This window comes from Siphateles boraxobius, unplaced genomic scaffold (genome assembly GCF_051911475.1).
Source record: "Siphateles boraxobius isolate OS27281-9 unplaced genomic scaffold, OSU_SipBor_1 137, whole genome shotgun sequence".
NCBI classification, from domain to species: Eukaryota; Metazoa; Chordata; class Actinopteri; order Cypriniformes; family Leuciscidae; genus Siphateles; species Siphateles boraxobius.
The window spans coordinates 294,289-314,973 of NW_027508741.1; the positions used below are offsets into that span (position 1 = coordinate 294,289).

At 43.3% G+C, this 20,685-nt stretch overlaps 1 long non-coding RNA gene across 1 annotated transcript in view; it reads left to right on the forward strand.

Annotated features, from left to right (window-relative positions):
* LOC143738042 (uncharacterized) overlaps positions 1-9,438 on the forward strand; it is a 29,948-nt gene extending 20,510 nt beyond the window's left edge. Inside the window, exon 3 of the long non-coding RNA XR_013203820.1 lies at positions 9,391-9,438. This is a non-coding gene — a long non-coding RNA (uncharacterized LOC143738042). The remainder of the gene's footprint in view (positions 1-9,390) is intronic.
* Positions 9,439-20,685: the final 11,247 nt, after the last annotated feature.

Consider the following 20,685-nt stretch of genomic DNA (forward strand, 5'->3'; position numbering starts at 1 on the left):
CACCCGGCCGCCCTGAAGGCGAATTCCCACTTACGTTGGCTATCAGGTAGTAGGCCTCTCTGGGCCTCCCTGAATGTGAGCTCCCAAATATTGTGGCTGTCAGGTAGTAGGCCGCTCTGGGCCTCCCTGGATGTGGGCTCCCAAATATTTTGGCTGTCAGGTAGTAGGCCTCACCAGGCCTCCCTGAAGGTGAGTTCCCACATGCTGTGATTATCAGGTAGTAGGCTCCTCCAGGCCTCCTTGAATGAGAACGGTCAGGTAGTAGGCCTCACCAGGCCTCCCTGAAGGTGAGTTCCCACAGATAGTGGTGACCAGGTAGTAGGCCTCACCAGGCCTCCCTGAAGGTGAGCTCCCCACATACTGTGGTTGTAAGGTAGCAGGCCTCACCGGGCCTCCCTGAAGGAGGAGTTCCCACGTACTGTGGTTATCAGGTAGTAGGCCTCTCTTGGCCTCTCTGAAGGTGAGCATCTCACATACTGGGGTTATCAGGTAGTAGGCTCCTCCAGGCCTCCTTGATTGAGAACGGTCAGGTAGTAGGCCTCACCAGGCCTCCCTGAAGGTGAGTTCCCACAGTTTGTGGTTACCAGGTAGTAGGCCTCTCCAGGCCTCCCTGAAGGTGAGCTCCCCACATACTGTGGTCGTAGGGTAGCAGGCCTCACCGGGCCTCCCTGAAGGTGAGTTCCCACGTACTGTGGTTATCAGGTAGTAGGCCTCACGTGCCTCCCTAAAGGATCAGGTAGTAGGCCTCTCCGGGCCTCCCTGTAACGCTCCCTAGTGGTGCTGGGTTTATGAAGCTAGTGGTCTCTTGCTATCAGTTTCAGCTAGCCTTAATAGGCAGCTGCTGAAGGCGAGCTTGCGCCCTGGCTCGCTAAAGTGTTCATTCTCTGCTAAAGGTTCCCTCCCGGAACCTTTTCTGCCTACAGCCTGGTTTGCCTACCAGGCAGACCTTGTGCTCCCCTCACGAGGGTCTCTTTGAGCATGCGGCTTCCTGAGTCTGGTCAGACGGTCGTAGGCCTCTCGTGAGGCCTCCCAGTTAGATCAGCCCTTAGGCCTTCACAGGCCTCCTCAGTGTTTTGAAACACAGACACTGGGTTGATCCGTGGATCGAGTAGAGAAACTCCCCTCGCTAGCAAGGGTCGGAAAGCACTATGCTGAGTCATACTCTCCGGGATATCCCGTCTCTGAGATCCGGGCCGAGTGGTTCACTGCCAGCTTCGCAGTCCCTCGGGTTGGATGCCTTACTTAAGGCATTTGTCCAGAGGCTCTGTCTTCAGACAGACAGGATTTGGCCAGACTAAGTGTCTATGTACTGGCGCCAGGTCAGGCCGTCCTGGTGGCATTTCGGGGTGAGTACGTTCCCCTGAATAGTGACTGGCTGGGGTTCCCTTGGGTTCCCTAGCCACATTCCCTAGAAGGGACCCCTTCTAATTGGAAGCTGAGGTTCCAGGCCCGGAGCCGGCCCAGGTAGACCTTTCATTTAACCATGTTTATGAAGGTTTTTCTGTGAGGCTGTAGCTTGGGCTATGACCGTAGGGAATGCTGTCACTGACAGCCCAGTGTGACCTGAGGGTGAGTGGTTCTAGCGTTTCATTTGAAGTTGCTGGTTCTGACAGTTGTCACTGCCACTTGGCATGCACTCCCCTTAGCATGGCGGCATTGGTATATCGTTCCCCATAGCATCGTTGACGTATTGTTGAGTTCCCTTCGAAAGGGAACGTCTCAGGTTACGACTGTAACCTATGTTCCCTGAGAACAGGGAACGAGACAATACGTCTCCCTGCCATGCCGCGGGGCTTGCCTACCGTACAGTCCCTTCAGACGATAAGGTGATTTGTCATGTTTGCAAGGCGCCCCTTTATACTTCCAGGTCGCACGTTAATCATTCACGCTAATGATTCACGGGCTGTCGCCGGTCAATATGATTGACGTGATTTGATAGTGATTTCAGACACCTGTCACGCCTGAGGCGTTCCCCATAGCGTCGTTGACGTATTGTCTCGTTCCCTGTTCTCAGGGAACATAGGTTACAGTCGTAACCTGAGACGTTCTGTTGAAGTCCAGGGGTTGAATGCTTGTGGCATGGAAAGGGGCCTCGCACTACAAAAAAATTAAGCCTAAATCAGGTTATCAAAAAAGAAAAGAGTGGAAAGAAAGCTGCAGGAGGGCATACAACTTCTGACTAGTTTTTTTTGAGGGGAGGAAGAATGGTGAGGCTTGCGAGAGAAAAGTGTAACTGTGTAACTTATTACTTATCCCTTTACCTCAGTGAAGAAGTCTTGTCTTGTTCCTGTTTGCAGCGCTGAGGACTGTAGCCAATCACAGAGAAGTCTGTTGAACACTGCAGCCAATCACAGTTAAGTCTGTTGAGCATATGAGTGTAGCGACTAATCAGGATTCCTGCCCGCTCAATATTGAAAAAAATTTGAATGCTACATTTTAATGCAGCGATTATTTACATTTATATTATTAATGTTAATAATTCACTTATTTAATTTATTTGTTTATTTTATAATAAATAAAATAGTTAAAATTAGTCTGTTTTAAAAAATGTTGCTATGTAATTGCAATTGGTACTGTAAATTTAACCTTGTGAAAATAAAATAAAAAGTTGAATAATAGTGAAAATAAAGCAGTGTTGGGTGTTGTAAGTCCCATGGTTCTGTGACCGGGGCCTAACATTTGGTGCTCCCCTGACGATAGCAATGAGTAATGAAGGCTATCCCGTCTGGTCCGAGCCAATAGAAGATGTGTCACACTAAGGCCTAGTCCACACATGCTCGGTTTAAAGAAAACTTGAGAACGCAAAAACACGCAATCAAGCGCTGTCACGAGCATCCCAATCTGACGTCAAACACAGCGGATAACGGCGCACACTCTGACGTCGCAAGGCAAAAACCCTGATTTTACTGTCTACATGACAACACTGCAACCGGCGTTTCTGAAAATACTCACCCTGGCAGGGGTTTTCAAAAAGGATGGGTTTCAGTGAGCTGACACTGCGTTTCCGTGTGGACGAACGGCCAAACCCGCTTAAAAAAAGTCACGGTTATATAAATACCCGTGTCCGTGTGGACAAGGCCTAATTTAGAGTGCCTATGATGACCCCGTCCACCATTGAAAGGTTTCTTTTACATCACGTGGACGGTCTACCTAAACATGGTCCTTCATGACACTAGTGACTAACTGACCCCACTAATAAATATAAACACTCGATTAGTCAATTAATCACTTAAATGAAAGACTACTAGTCGACTAGATAATGTTTAGTCGAGGGGAGCCCTGTTTAGATGATGTTTTATACATGTTTTATGCGTGTGCATGTTTCCACTAGGCTCCTGACATCAGTTAGAGTATTGATTAGATTGTTTATAAATTACACAGCTTATCTAAAATGTAAAGCACTTAGTTTTACTTCTGATATAAGTAATGCCAGACATTTGCCTTTATAGTTTTGCGATACAGGGAGACTGGAGACTGCTTAATAGAAATAAATAATTAAAAATCACTGCATCAAAGGGTTTCCTTCTCGACACATGCGTGGGTTTCTTTTAAGTGCGCCGAATTACAATTTAAGATAGAGGTCTTAAAGTTTATAAGGGCCAGTTGTGGGGATAAAGTCTTTTTATATGGGGCTTTATATAAGAGCCGCTGCCAGAGATGAATATTACAATGTCAGATAATGTTCTCACATGGATCTAGAGGGAACAGTTTAAATATTTTGATCCGTACACTGTAAAATGTAAAAAAACGATCTTATTTTAACGGTAAAAGACTGTAAAAATAATACGGTGAAAAACTGTTAATTGGTTAACAGAAAGATTCTGTACTATATACGGTAAATTACTGTGATAGATCTAACTGTATTTTTACAGTGAAATACAGTTAAATTGACAGTTTTTGGCAGTGAGAAAAAACAAGTCACTGTATCTTGTTCTTGTTTCTTGTTTATTTATTTATATAGCACTGTTAAAACACAACCAAGGTTGAACCAAAGTGCTTTACATACAGATTATAAAAAAGATAAAAACAAGAACACACAGAGACCAATAAATAGACAACATATCTAACCATTATAGGCTACCGACATTAAATGCTCTTTCAACAAATTCTTAAACAATGACAGCGATTTCGCAGATCTGATAGATAGCGGCAGCTCATTCACTATCTCGGCCCTATTACTGCAAATTACTGCGATATGTATAATCGTTTTTGTTTTAAGAGATGAGGATGTATTTGGACACGACCCGTGAAATGAAACGTCTGATCTAAACGAACCTAAAAGCTCAATATCTTCATCCTGCAGAACATCAGGGCATCTTTCTACTTCAATAGAGAGGATCAGGATTGTGTTTAGAGGAAGACGGATAACACATTCGAGAGATAAAGTAGATGATAACTCCGATGATGGTGCTCTTTACTCTTGCTAAATGGCTTGGAGAGCGCAGGGAAAGTTCAAACACACATTTATCTGGCTTAGACTGGGTCTCGTGGCTCTAAATAATTAATGCATGTGTCTGTAAGCGTTTTTGAGTCCGTCCTGCGGGGGAGATGGTGGAAATCCCGTTTAACGTTCATCACATGTACATTTGAGCATCACGAATGTTTGTTTTTAATCGCTCTTGAGGAATGTGTGTGTCTAATATTCCGGGCCCCATTAGCAAAAGAGCCATTAGCTGTAAATTGCTAATAGAAATGTCATGAACTGTTTTTTTTTTTACATAAAATCATCTTTTCTTTCATCCTAATGGACTAGTTTGGAGGATTACAGGTATATGTGTTGTTTTTGTAAATGTGGCTGGCCTTCAGCTGGTTTGGACACATTGTAAGGCATTTTAACACAAGGTTTTGTCTTTGTTTCCAAACCCTGCCAAACATATAAGGGACGCAAATCAATTTTTGAGGCCTTTTGTCCCCTTAGTCTGTTAAATAACTTAATGTAGTCCATAAATTAGCATCATTAGTCTCCAGTAACATTACTGAAATGATATTGTGTAAATGGAAAGATTTGTTGCCATGTGAAGTAATTGACTAATACAAAATTCATTTGCAAGTTTGCAAAGAGCTTTTGTTTCCCCTTTGCAATTAATTCAGGGTATATTTACCGCGAGAAACTAATTTCTTATCGAGTAGACGAGCAAACATCAGACTTTCAGCTTCAGATTTTTAGAGTCGTTTTGCCAGTTTCTTCTCACTGACTCGAGCGCTGACTATTGTGTGTGCTTCACCCCTGGTTCAACTTCATTTCAGCTGCGAAACTCTAGAAGTGTCGGCTTTTCACATTTGTGCCAAGTTTAGTTGTCAGCGGGATTTAAGATGAATTAAAAGAGACTTTTACTCCCAGAGGAGTTTGTGCCAAGTCCCTCGACATCCAAACCTGCGAGGTCAGCTAATCCAGTCCTCACACAAGACTCACCAAATCTAGATTGCCAGAGGGCTGAAGATTCCTCAGTACTAGTTTAAGTATATATATTTACTGTCACTTTTAATCAATTTAAAATGACCTTGCTGGGAAAAAAACAACCTTACTGAACCCAATCTTTTGATCCGTAGTGTAATTTTTTTTTTTAAAGAAATTAATACTTTATATATAAATATAAATACTTATAGTATACAGTCAGTGTTGGGTAAAAAAATAAGTTATCAATTACTCGCTGTTAATTACATCTTCAACCGTGTAATTAGATTACTAATTACTCTCTCTAAAAATTATTGGATTACTTATAATTACTTTCTGAATCCCATATCAGCCTCGACCAGTTACAATACAAGGATAGACAAGAATCTGTCCTTTTTGTTCTTTCAAATAAACAATATATAATTGCACAAGTTATTCTTGAACTGACCAGCGTGTATAAAGGGAAGTTATATTAAAAACATACATTTTAGCATTCAATTTTGATGTTAAATCCACTATTGTTTTATATAGAATTGATGTAGTCTATACAGTATTTAATGCAATTACATCAGAAGTAACTGTAATTAAATTACAGAAAAATTAAAAGTAATTCCTTACTTTACTCTTTCAAGGGATAAGTAATTATATTACAGTAATTAGATTAGTAATTAATTACACCCAGCACTATATATATATATATAAACATTTTCCTTTAATCATTTAGCAGACGCTTTTATCCAAAACGACTTACAAATGAGGAGAGCAATAGAAGCAATCAAATTAACAATAGGATAACAATATCCAAGTGCTGTGACCCCTATATTCAAAAGATTTTTCTTTAAATGATACTTTTGTTAATCAAAGAAAAAATAAATTGATCAAAAGTGCCAGTAAGGATATTTATAATGTTACAAAATGTTTCAGTTTCAAATAAATGCTGTTCTTTTGGGATCATGTGACACTGAAGATTGGAGTGATGATGCCAAAAATTCATCTTTGATCACAGGAATAAATTAGATTTTATACAATATTCAAATAGAAAAGTGTTTGTTTCAGACTGCAAAAATATTTCACAATATTGCTGTTTTTTCTGTAATTTTGATAAAAACAATGTAGCCTTGGTGAGCAGAAGAGACATCTTTCAAAAACTTTTACAAATTGTTTTAAACAGTAAAACAGTGAACAGTACACTATGCGCACATGTATTTAAATAGTCTCTAAACTATTTCTGGTTGTAATAAATGTTCTTCCATGGCATGAGGCTATAAATTCTTTTTTTTGTTCTATTTTAATAGGGATACATTAGACTAAGGAAGTGCACAGCGAGTGCCAGCAGGCCTTATCATCTTAAAAGTAGGAACTGTCTGATCTTGATGTTGACCTTGAGTTGATCTGAGCTGATAGATGGATGAACTGATTGGAGATACTCGTCTCTGCTCTTCATTCCCCAGGGCGACGGGAGAGTCGGTCCTACCGTAACCTAACCCTCGATCATAGGGCCTCATTCAGTGTTGTGCCTGAACGATAGTTCATGAACTCGTTCATATTTTGGGCGAACGTGAACTGAACATACTGTATTACTGCCTGATGAACGTTACTGTGAACTTGTTCATTCTGGTGTCTGTGAACGGCAGCTCTCTCAGTTTAACTTCGTTCAGTTGGGTGCCAGATTTCCAGGCGAAAACCTGGCTAAAACACCGTAAACAGGCCTTAATATGTAGCGGAAAAAACACCCAATCTGGCAACACCAGCACCAGTGTCGCACCGCCGCATGCGTCATCAACACAAAAAGCAGCAAGGAGGCGTCATATGATCATTTAGGGTGCTTCTCAATATCCCTCCTCATCTCCTCGTTCCTCTGTCCTCCATCCTATGACCGGAAACCAATCGAGCTCAGCCATCTTTAAGGACATCACAATTCTCTAATTGCACGGCGAGGAGTCGAGGATCGAGGAGTGAGGAGCTTTCAGAGGAGTCATGAGCGAGGATACACAGGTGTATATATGCGGAAGTGTTTTATTGACTTATACGTGACGCACGTATAAATTCTTCTCCCCCTTCACATCGGTCACAATAATTTGAATTTATACTTTACTCTTGCAGTTTATATAAACCACAAAGCTCACATATTTCAACAGGGTTTCTTGCTTTATTATTATTGATTATGAATTTCTTAAATAAACAAACTTCAACAACATATGGGCAGATCCTTTGAGCGCTGCTGATGACGCTGTGAAGTGACGCTCAAGTGATCAAGTCTTCCAATTTATAAAAAAAGCTTTCATTCAAATCCTCCGTCCTCATTTTCTTTCCTCGCGTCCTTCCCTCACAACCTACAGGGGGAGGAGCTGAGACACCAGGAAAGGAAACGAGGATGCACAAATAAGAAATGAGAACCACCCTTAAAAGAGTTTTATGACCAGATCGGTGCGGATGGGAAAAATCTTACATTTCTGTGCAAACTTTGCCCGCCGATAAAATAAGTGCTGTCTGTGGTTCTGTATGGGTTGTAGCAATTTTGAAAAATAATAGCTCGCAGCAACATATGGAAAAAAAAGAACTAGTTAAAAAAAAAAGTGAACTGGACTACTTCAATTTAAAATTTGTGAACTGAACTTTGAACTAGTTCATGTAGAAAGTGAAATTTCCCAACACACGATATTAAAGAAAAATGCAATATGGGATAACTCATTAAATAATGCGATATTCGATACGATAATGCTTAAAGTGTGTAAAACAAACTTAAATTATCTAAATATTAAATTATATTAAATCTATGTTGAGCAGGAGTTTCACATTCTTTCTGTGACAAGAAAACATCCCTACAACTTCTGAAAGTGAACAGCAATGTTTTACTGTCGCATTTAAAAAACCACGGGGTTTAGGGGTTCAGGTTATCCTACATTAGGTTTAGTTAAACAACAGAAACTGAAAAATCAAATGTAAAAATAAAACACTGCTTAGTTTTCACTATATGAATTAAATATATCCTGATTCTGATTAAAGCTACATAAGTTATTTAGCCAAGAGCAGTGAGTGATTTTCACTTGACCCCAGTTATTGCAAGCCGTTGCGATATGAATATCGCGATTTGCGATATTTCGATATATTGTGCAGCCCTACTCATGCAGATGTGTGGATGAAGGGAAAGGTAAGAGAGCGGCTGGGAATCGTGTGTGTGGCAGTTCACTGCAATCAGCTTAGAGAAAAAACAAGTTGTTCTTGTCCCCAAATCTTGGGCTTGTGCTGTGTGCAGATAGCAGTGTGTGACAGGAGCACTCATTGATTTTCTGTGTGAGACTACAGATAATTGACCTCAGAGCGTCCGCTCTCTTAACCGAAGGACAGTTCGCGAGAGAAGGCTTTGTGCTCCGCATTGTGCAAATACACAAAGGAAAAATAATTGATCTGTACTTCAACTGCATTTCTAAATAAAATCATTAAGTGTATATGCTTCGCTTATTTAATTTTTAGAGTAATTTTACAGTAATTTTTGCTGTGTGTGTCTATCTAAGTCTATCCATCCATCTATCTCTCTCTATTCGATTAACCGGGCCGTGATTAATCACATCTAACATAAAAGTTAATTTATATACGTGTGTGTGTATACATACATGTAGTATAATGTAATTTATAAATGTGTTATATGATTTATAATATGTAATAATGTATATTTACATAATATAAATGATAATTTTATGCAGCCAGATAAATACTTGAAAAAAGAATGACAATATCAATGAGGGTATATATGCATTAATTCATGCATATTTATAAGCTAAATTAGGAATATTATACATACAAATTATATAAAACATGCATATTTACATTGTAAAATGTTATTATTTAAAATGTATTTAAATATTGATAAATATATTTAAATTTACATATTAAATATTTATAACTGTGTTTTTGAAACAAATGAGGGTGCACGCTTGCATATTATTATACTTTCCAAATCATCATCATTAATATTTAATTTTTGGCTTCGCTAGGTTTGCCAGACACGCATACGAGGAAATGTTCCTTCTTTAACAGGATTTCTGGATCACTATAAAAGGACGTTTACAGAAGATAAACAGCCAAGACAAAAGAAGTGATTTCTTCCCGAACTCTTTCCGGGAAGGTATGTGCACATCTTCCATCATTTGCTCCATCTCTGGAATATTTTCCCTCACACCTTCTGTAATTGTCCCATTCCCACTTTGCAACCTATAAAGTTACCTCTTAAATTATAAACAGTCTCAAACTTGGCAGGACGTTGTGACCATAAATCTGAAATGAAAACCGCCAGGATAGTTTTAGTTCAATACATCATTAAAATTTTCAAAGTCATAATAGTTAAACTAGTCAGATTGTTCTGTTCATGTGTATTTGGCCAATCAAAAGTCAAAGATCTCAATATGCACTCGCACTTTTCTTGTCGGGCAACTTTCCACTTTCATTTTACATCAACAACTTTCTCATTTGTGTCTATTTTTATGTGTCCTCCTGCATTGTAGGAGCATCACACAGTAGCGGTGTGCGTTGCGTACACACACACACACACACACACACACACACACACACACACACACACACACACACACACACACACACACACACACACACACACACACACACACACACACACACACACACACACACACACACACACACACACACACACACACACACACACACACACACACAGGATTATTGTAACGCTGGTTTAAAACTTCCCACTCACGTCAGCATGACCAAACTTAGTGTATTTACTTGTTGCCATATCAACACTATATAGAGTTAAAAATTGCACCAAAATTAAAAACTCTTTGGACGATAACCATGGCAAAAGTTAATTTCTTAAGTTAATTCTTCATCTCTGTTTTTTGTGTTTATTTAAAATTAGACAAATCTGATATTATTTTAATCTTATATCTGTTATTTAACAGTTGAGACAGTTCTTTAATGCTGATCTAACCAGAAAAAGACACTAGCCGGGTTTAAATCCCAGTTTAAATGCCTCTTTCTCTCATGTCTTTGCTGGTTTGTTATGTGCAATCTTTGTGTGTTATCGCTCAGCTTGTCAGTCAGCGCTACAGTTCGTGTTTCTGTCAGTTCTAGCTTTGTATTTATTTTCTTTTGGGGCTTTTTCAGTCTTTCTTTGTTCCTGATTTTTAAATCCTAGTCTTTATTTTGCTCTAGGTCTTCCAAGCTTTATTTTTGGTTCCCCTCTTGTTTTTGCTTTTGTTAAGTCATATTTTATTTATTTTCACTTTAGCTTGTCTTCAAGGTTGCAGTCTTGTTTTATTTATCGGTTTACTATATCCAGTTATTCATTTATACAATTTTTTTCCCTTTTACTATTGCTCCAGCTATATTGTTTTCTGGTGTTCTTTTTTTTTTTTTTGCTCTTGTTTTTGTTATCTCTTGTTGTCTTGAGTTTTGTCTTTTGTGTTGGTTCCTGTCTGCTCCCGAGATTCCCTGCTGGTTCCTTCCGGCTTCCTCCCTGCTGGCAGTTTGATCAGTTTTATCAGATCTCTTTAGGGTGACTAGACGTCCCGAAATCCCGAAGATTATACTAAAGCAAAATCTTGAGTAGTTATTGTCTGATAAAATATTAAAAACCGCCCGTGGAGGTTTAGCCCCCGCCGGCTGCTCATTGGCTGCAGCATCTTTTTTGTTTCTTTTTTTGAAGCTCTACAAAGATACATAGGCTCAAATTTAGTAATGCATTGATAAGCAAATTTTCATTCATCTGTTTCGTTGACATGGCTGGTGTACCGGAACCCCAACACACAGTTTTTTTGTAGCAGACTAATGACTAATTACAGACTGTTGATCTTTGAATAAAAATAAGTTTGGTTCAGGTTTGAAATTCATTATCTTTTATTATAGGCTATGTAGTCTAACATCATAGTAGGCCTACCCATAACCCAGTCTGTTTTATAGCTGTGTTTTGCAGTGTGTTTGTTGAACTCAAATGTTTTTTTATTTATAAAAAAATGCCATTATTTTACATGGAAAAGTTAATAATTGTATTTTATTGACAAAATATTTTAGCTTGTCTTGTATATTTTTTTATTAGATCAGATAACATTTTAATCCGTCATATCATACGGTCATGTTACAATGTGCCCCACCTATGTGTTTCCACATTTAACTTTCATTCTATCAGGGTAAATCAAGAAAAAAAAAGTATACACTGCATTAATGAAACAAAACCACATAACTGTACTAGACGTGTGAAATGAATGTGTGGGGGGTAAATAAATACTCTAAACCCCAAGTGAATTTACACAAACTGAGAAAGTCAAAAAGTGTTTGTTTGTGCCTCGCTCTCCCCTACTTGAATGAAGCATAAATGAGAAGCGCATTAAGTCTCCAACGAAAGAACAACTTCAAAGCAATAACATTTTCATGCGGGCAACCCTGAGGCTGCATTTTCCTCCTGCTCCATTTACACAGGCTGGTGTTTACCGAAGCAATTCAGGTTAAGTGCTTTTGTTGAAGGGCACAGCTGCCCAATTCCCACCTGGGAAAAGAGGTAATGCAATCATGATCTCCTTGCCAAGCTATAGATGTATGTTATCGGAAAGCTTCGTTCGCTGGAAGCCTGAGTTCTTTAGAAGACGGTGGTGACGTGGCTTTAGTTTTTACGCCCTCCTGCCCCTGTAGCGCTGAAGACAGTGGAGATAATTGCATATTGATAGCAGAGCTATAATTAATGATGATGAGCTTAGAGGCAATGCTATCTTCTCAGGATCCCATCCAAACGCAGGCCGGGATTATGCCAAAGGCCTCATGTTGAGTCGGCCTGGTCCTCTTGAATCTGTGGCACGGTTTGATTCGGTAACTGCACTGAATTAAATGGTCAATAGTTCAGGATGTGCTTTGCAAGATGAAGTCTGGCCTGTTATTGATTCCAGAATTCGATTTATTTGTTATGATCTTGAATAGGTACTCCTGGCCTGATCAACAAAGACATGTTGGTTTTCTTTTCTTTCTTTGTTTTGTACTTTATTAAGCCTCCCAATTCAATACAATTGTGTTTGCATTCCATTCCACCACCCATAAATTATTAATAATAATAACGATATTATCATCATTATTTTCTTGCTCAATTAATACCTATGTTTATTTCTAAAATGGAAACACAATAAAACAAAATGCTGAGACACTTTCCCTAATACATCATTTCTTCATGAGTTTTATATGCCATTAAAAGGCAAATAGACACTATATCGCTGTTTTTAATGTCAAAATCTGCGTACAAGCTCGAGCGAACTGAGGAATAATCAAATACGCTCGCCGACGGTTCTGTCTGTTGCTTCGGAGAGTCAAATTCATTTTAATGTATCGCTTCATCCTAAACGGATTGTGTCTCATAGTTTTGGAAAAGCCGGTTCATTTTAGAGAATCTGTACGTTCATCGAGTCCCTGCAATACATAATACATTCTAGAAATATTTTGTTGCTATGATTTAACTTAAATATAACTTTTTTTTGTATGCACTTTTTAGCAGCTTAGTTGCCGTGTTTTTTTAGTTCTATGACTTGATTTAAAAATCTATAAATGTCCGAGTTCATCTATATTTAAAAAAATTTTTTGTCTGATAATTTATCATGCATATTCACAATAGTCTATCTGTTTGAATCAAAGCATTGCTTTAGTAATGATGCTGAGATCTCAGAGCTGTATATTAGCACTGAAACTGAAATGTTCAGATATCTGGATGTGATATGTCTGGACTGGTGTGTATCAGGTAATGTGTGTGTGTGTTTGTGGGCCCGTGGGGGACAGAGCTGTGTGAGAGTGATGGTCCGTGTCTACAGGACTGCGGTGAGGACAGTGTCAGCGTGACTGATGGCGGCAGTGAGGAGACAGGCTGTGTTGGAGCTAGCGGAGCGTGTAATGAACGCTAACTCGCTCTCCGCGGTTCCTCTTCCTCACATCCCGGTACAGTTCTCCTGGGCCAGGTACACACGCTGAATGCAGAAGTGTGTTTTAATGAGCTGTCGTGTGTACGACAACTGCTTTGCTCATCCAATCAGAGTTTAGAGTTGTAACTGTCTGTTTAATGATATCATTTTTACTATTTTGAGTCGTTGTAACTCAAGTGTTCCATAATCTGAAGATTCAATTCAATTTGATTCACATTTGTATAGCGCTTTTCATAAAACATATCGTTTCAAAGCGCTTTACAGAAAATGCATGTCTAAAATAGTGATAACTATTTTGTAAGTTATGTCTTTAAGAAATGTACATATACAAATCACAGTTTGCTAAAAATTTATTAATTTAAACAATGTAATAATTTAAGGCAGAAACAATGAGCTCATTGAAGTAATGAATACTTGATTATGACATATAGAAAATTGTAGCATTGGTGCATGTTCATTCAGTGTTTTTGCACTGATGTCAAATAATTCGATTTTTGGTTTGTGTTCATCAAGTTCACTATTAAATCGAATAAGGTAGCTTTTATTCCTAAAGTAGGCATATTTGGTTCACTTGATTATCCTCATATAGCCATTACCACATAGTTATTTATTAAATTGAAATACTTGTTTTGGTTTCAGCAAAATAAATATATTAGTAATTAATAATAATAATAATAATTAAAAAGAGTCATACCATACCATCATTCTCATACCTCGATCCCCTACAGAAGTCTGAAATACAAGAGCAACTGTGTAGCTGTTAGCGAACATCCCAACACCGTCCACACCGTTGACAGCGACGTTTACATGAATATGTAAATATGTGCAGCAATATTTCCTCAATAACAAAAAAACAACAAAAATGACAGCGGTGAGAAAAGGGCAGTTAAGAAACCATCTGATCATATCAATGTGAATATGTTTGCACAAGCTCTTCAATTAAGCACTCCAGTCACGTCACATTAATTGATATATCACTTTGTACAATAGATAGCTTTAAAGCACCAGCTTTACAATAGTAAACATGAAAAAAAAGTGTCAGTGTTGCTTTCATTTAGAATTACAACTTCAGTTACAACTATAAAGTGGCTCTCCATTGTGTTAGTATTTTTTTTGTGGACATCTGACCTTGACGGAGTGAACCGGAGAAGATTTCACATCAAAAAAGGCGGAGCCTCAGAGCCACACCCACTTATTGCATCATCACCAAAGACCAATATTAGTTCAGCCGGAGAGAACTTTTACAGAAAGTTGGCTTTGAACTCCCGAAACAAGCTCCAGATGAACTCAGTTTTGGCCTGATTTTGACCGTATATCGGGGCCTTGCATGTCAATCAAGTCTTGGTTCTTGTCCAGAATATGTAGACAAGACTCCATATTGGTAGTCAAACATCTTGCTACATAACACTTCTCTCTTTTTTTTTCTCTGCTTGTCTCCTTTAGTGTGACCTTGTGATCAGTGAACTTCATGTGACACTCACCGTGACTCTTCATGCTGGTGGCCGTCAGCAGAGATGATGCTTGGCCTTCAGTCCCAGATGGCATCCATATGGTTGAACGCACCTTTAGCTTCTGTGATTGATAAACACCCTCACGGTACACACTACACCCTCTTCCTTGCATATTCACTCAGTATGTTCTTGTTCTTAATGATACACACACACACACAGACACACAAGAGTCTGGTTTGCTATCTTTGTGGGGACTCTCCATAGACGTAATGGTTTTTATACTGTCCAAATTGTACATTCTGTCCTTTTACACTAACCCGTCCCCTAAACCTACCCATCTCAAACACACACACACACACACACACACACACACACACACACACACACACACACACACACACACACACACACACACACACACACACACACACACACACACACACACACACACACACACACATTGTTTACAGGTTGATACTTTTCATAAGCGTCCTTGCTGCATTGACAGGTTTGCGTGATGAATAGTCGAGCGCTTGTCATTACCCGTGGTGTGCGTTCTGTTCTCCGAGTGCGTTTTAAATACAGCTTGCGTCAAGTCAAAAGGTTCCTCCATTCATCTACAGTCACTAGCCTTGTGAAGTGCTGCATTGGGAAGAAATTGTGCAAAGGAGGCAGAGACCACATTATGAGCAGCAAAATATATGGCGTGTTGTGAGCAGCAGGATATATTGTGTTCTGCACAGTTTGGGGGAGTCACTAACTAAAAAAAATAAAATAATTTTCAATAGCTTGACAGTAACTCAGACTTTTGAAAAACATTGTATATTTTCCAGTAATTTTTCCAAATACTATCAATGTAACAATCAAACGCATTCTCTTATATGAAGTATTATGAAGTCTTTTTTAATTTAATAAAGCTAACTAATATAACATAATATAATCACGTTCGGCTGCAGCAGAGATAAAGCAGGATCTAAGTGCAGCAGTCTTTATTTACAAATAAACAAATCTTTCCAGGACAGACTCTCAGGAACAGGAAAAGAATCAGAACGGGAACAGAACGAAACGGGTTCGTTTCCCGTACAACAACGTAACTAACTGCTTAATTCACTACAATAGTACGATGCATCGTTGAAGAAATGAATTAGCTAGTCACAACTGTTTCCCGAAACCATATTGTCGCAAATTAGTCTTTCAACCACATTATTTAATGATGTTATGCACGTGGTGGAGTAATAACTTATTTTAATGTATCGGTTTGAGATCGAATTAACGTTAGATGTTTTGCTTTAAATTACAGACATCTGAGGAATATTTCTCATTTTTTTCAATTATTTAGCTTTTTTTCCAGATTCAGTCATAGGCTCGATCTTACGTAGTAGAGCACGTTCATAAGCAGTCTTCAAAAACGACCCTTTAAATATAAATCACATTTATTTATTATTAATGAGTTCCCTTTCAGTCGATAACGTCGGACGTAGTCGACGCGACTGAATGGGATCACGCTAGGGAGCCTATCGTCTTCGAGTATTATTGAACGAGCCAATACACATTGGCGTGCGAGATTTGCATCTCACACTCCGCCCCGCAGCGCGGGTATAAATTAGGAAGTGGATGCACGCACCATTTGCCTTTCGCTTCGGAGCCGAGCTTCATGTCTGGATCTGAAGAGTGTTGTTGTACAACGAGCGAGTGTGTCGGCGCTTCTTTGGGAAGTCTCTCCTGGTGTCGATGGTTACAGCACGAGTGCAGCGGTGATCGCGAGCTTCAAGCTCTCAACTGCTGTTTTCACAGCAACCAAATTTCTGTTTGTGTTTGTTTGTCTGACGGTCGGTTGAGGGCGAGAAAGTGAGTGCTTCACTGGCACAGGGTGCACCATTCCTGTGTCAGTGTTGCCGCGGTCATTCCCCTGTGTGCTCCGGCACTGGTGAGAGGTTTTCACTTCCTAAAAGAGCGGGTGCGTTTGCGTCTTTTTCAAGATGTCATTCCGCCCGTGCGTTTCTGGGTGCGGTCGTTCCCTGTCTCTCTCTGATGGTCACAATTGTTGTATCACGTGTTTGGGCTTACAGCACGCTGAGGCAGCTTTTGTGGACAGCTCATGTTTTCACTGTGGGAACATGACTGTCGCAGTGTTGAGGGCGAGACTCGCCTTCGTCCGCGGAGAGCGAGTCCCCATTGCCATGCCCCACCCCCGGGTGCTGCATGGGATGGGTGACCGGAGGGTAGTGTTGGATGTCCCGCCCGGTAACCATTCCCTGTGGGCTCCTCACCCCTCCCTTCCACTGCTACCATTGGAGCCTCCGGTGTTATCTGCTGGTCCATCTGTAATGGGTGGGCCAGCGGTTTCACTCGGGGCTCCCCTGGGGGACAGGATGTCGATTGCAGCATCGGAGGGTGAGCTGATGTCTGGAGATGACGACTCGGCTGCGTTGTCTCCCTCCGGGAGTTCAATGTTGCCCGAGCCGGATCCAGAGTTATCAGCTATGCTGAAACGGGCCGCCGAGGCTGTCGGGCTCGAGTGGAACCCTCCACCGTGTCCTGTTCAGTCTCGGTTGGATGATTGGTATCTCGGGGCGGGCCGTGCTGGTTCTCAGCCCGCCGCCCCAGTGCCCTTCTTTCCCGAAGTGCATGAAGAGCTTACTTGGTCGTGGACGGCACCTTTTACTGCTGAAAACGACTTGAGTAGTTCTTCCTCCCTCACTACCCTTGTCGGAGGAGCGGTGAAGGGTTATGAGGCTATCCCTCCAGTGGAGCGGTCTGTTGCGACTCATTTATGTCCAACGGCCGCTGCATCCTGGGTGGGGGATCCTTGTTTCCCCTCGCGGGCCTGTGAGTTCGCGTCAGGATTGGCGGTCAGAGCTTACAGAGCTTGCGGGCAAGCCGCTTCCTCTTTGCATGCCTTGGCGTTGTTGCAGGTCTACCAGGCCAAAACACTCATGGACATGCACGAGGGTAGTTTGGACCGGGCGCTCGTGAGTGAGCTCCGCACCGCCACTGACCTCGCCCTCCGGGGTACGAGTGTCGCGGCGTGTGCGGTCGGTCTAGCGATGTCCACTTTGGTGGTCCAGGAACGCCATCGTTGGCTCAGCCTGGTTGAGATGGCGGATGCGGACAAGGTTCGGTTCCTGGACTCCCCAATTTCCCAGGTGTGGTTGTTCGGCGACGTGGCGGAGAGCTGCGCCCAACAGTTCTCTGCCACCCAGGTTCGGACGGAGGCTCCCCGACACACCCTATCCCGGCGGCCCGCTGTTGCCTCCACCCTGCCGCCGGGGATAGTCCCTCCGCCCGTTCCTCGCCGAGGGCGCCCCCCTGCCGCTGCCTCCGGTTCCGCGGGGTCTCCGCAACAGCCTTCACCCAGGCCCCAGCGTAGAACCAGCAGCAGGCAGGCCGCCCAGTCTGTCTCAGTCACCGCCCAGCCAGGGGGCGAGTGTCAGAAACGTTCCTGAGACAGGCCACCCAGGGATGGGGGGACTAACTCTTCAGATGGTTACCGTTCCACCATTGGTTCTCCGGAGTCCAGTGGTACCCCAATTGTCAGAAGAGCGAATTTCTCCGTCCCTGGGTCCCAAGAGGGCGAGGCTGGCGGCTTGCGACCCTGTGGAACAGCCTTGCTCCCCCCAGCCCCCTCTTGTTCGCCAGCCCGCAACACGAGGCGGCCGAGGACCCGGTCATCCGCTCTTCTCTCCCGTCCTCTGTTGCCCCGTGGAGACAGGTAAGTGCAGCACGGCTCACTCAGACCCCGCTTCGGGCCGCCCATGGGCCTTCCGAGCCGGGTCCCTGCCCTCCACCGCGCTGCCCCACCCCGGGTATGCCTGTGTTACCCTTGGTCCCCCTGGTTCGGTTCGTCGAGGCCTGGAAAGTGCTCTCCAACCCGTCCGGCTGGCTCCTCCGTACCATCAGGCTCGGCTACACGATTCAGTTCCGCCGGAGTCCGCCCAGGTACAGTGGCATTCGCCACACTTCAGTGTCGAGCGAATCTGCTCCTGTCATGCGCGCGGAGATCGCGGTCCTGCTGGCGAAGGACGCGATAGAGCCGGTGTCGGTAGCCGATATGAAGGCCGGCTTTTACAGCCCGTACTTCATTATACCCAAGAAAGGGGGTGGGTTACGACCAATCCTGGACCTGCGAGTCCTGAATCGGGCCCTTCACAAGCTCCCGTTCAGAATGCTGACGCAGAAACGCATCTTCCAATGTGTCCGTCCCCAGGATTGGTTTGCAGCGATCGACCTGAAGGACGCGTACTTTCATGTCTCCATCCTGCCGCGACACAGGCCATTCCTGCGTTTCGCGTTCGAGGGTCAGGCGTATCAGTACAAAGTCTTACCCTTCGGGCTGGCCCTGTCACCCCGTGTCTTTACGAAAGTTACGGAGGCAGCCCTCGCTCCCATGAGAGAGCAGGGCATTCGCGTTCTCAACTATCTCGACGACTGGCTGATACTAGCTCAGTCTCGGGAGCTGTTATGCGAACACAGGGATTTGCTGCTCCAGCACATCAGCCAGCTGGGTCTTCAGGTCAACTGGGAGAAGAGCAAACTCGCCCCTGTGCAGAGGATCTCTTTTCTCGGTTTGGAGCTGGACTCGGTCCAACACACGGCGCACCTCACAGAGGATCGCGCCCGGTCGGTGCTGAACTGCCTGAATTTTATCAAGAGCAGAACAGTGGTTTTTCTGAAACAGTTTCAGAGGCTCCTGGGGCATATGGCAGCCGCAGCCGCAGTTACGCCGCTCGGCCTGCTTCATATGAGACCACTCCAGCACTGGCTTCGCGACCGAGTCCCGAGGTGGGCGTGGCGGAGAGGCACGCTCCCTGTGAGAATCACCGCGGCCTGCCTCCAAACCTTCAGCCCGTGGTCGGACCTTTCGTTTCTCCGGGCCGGTGTGTCCCTAGAACAAGTGTCCAGGCATGCTGTGGTCTTCACAGACGCCTCCAACACTGGCTGGGGGGCCACGTACAACGGGCATGCAGTAGCTGGCACCTGGACGGGGTCCCACCTGCATTGGCACATCAACTGCCTCGAGTTGTTAGCAGTGCTCCTTGCTTTGAGACGCCTCAGGACGACGCTGCTCGGCAAGCACGTACTGGTCCGGACGGACAGCACTGCGGCCGTTGCGTACATCAACCGCCAAGGTGGTCTACGTTCCCGCCGCATGTCACAACTCGCCCGCCACCTCCTCCTATGGGGTCAGAAGCATCTGAGGTCGCTTCGTGCCGTTCACATCCCTGGCCTGCTCAATCATGCCGCTGACGAGCTCTCACGACAGATTGTGGCCTCGGGAGAATGGCGGCTCCATCCCCAGGCGGTCCAGCTGATATGGGACCACTTCGGGCCGCACAGATAGATCTGTTTGCCTCTCCGGACTCGTCCCATTGCCAGTTGTTTTATTCCCTCGAAACGGATGCACTGGCTCACAGCTGGCCCCGGGGCCTCCGCAAGTATGCGTTTCCCCCAGTGAGCCTTATTGCACAACTGCTGTGCAAAGTCAGGGAGGAAGAGGAGCAGGTTTTGCTAGTTGCCCCTTATTGGCCCAACCGAACCTGGTTCCCCGAACTTTTTCTCCTCTCGACAGCTCCTCCCTGGCCTATTCCTCTGAGAGAGGACCTACTCTCTCAGGGACGGGGCACCATATGGCACCCGCGTCCAGACTATTGGAGACTCCATGTGTGGTCCCTGGACGGGACGCGGAGGTTCTAGGTAGTCTACCACAGGCAGTCGTAGATACCATCACGTCAGCGAGAGCCCCCTCTACGAGGCTTGCTTACTCCTTGAAGTGGAAACTGTTCGTTGAGTGGTGTGCTTCTCAAGGAGAAGACCCCCGAAGGTGTTCGGTCATTTCCGTGCTTTCTTTCCTGCAAGAGGCTTTGGAGCGTCGGCTGTCCCCCTCCACCCTCAAAGTGTATGTCGCCGCTATTGC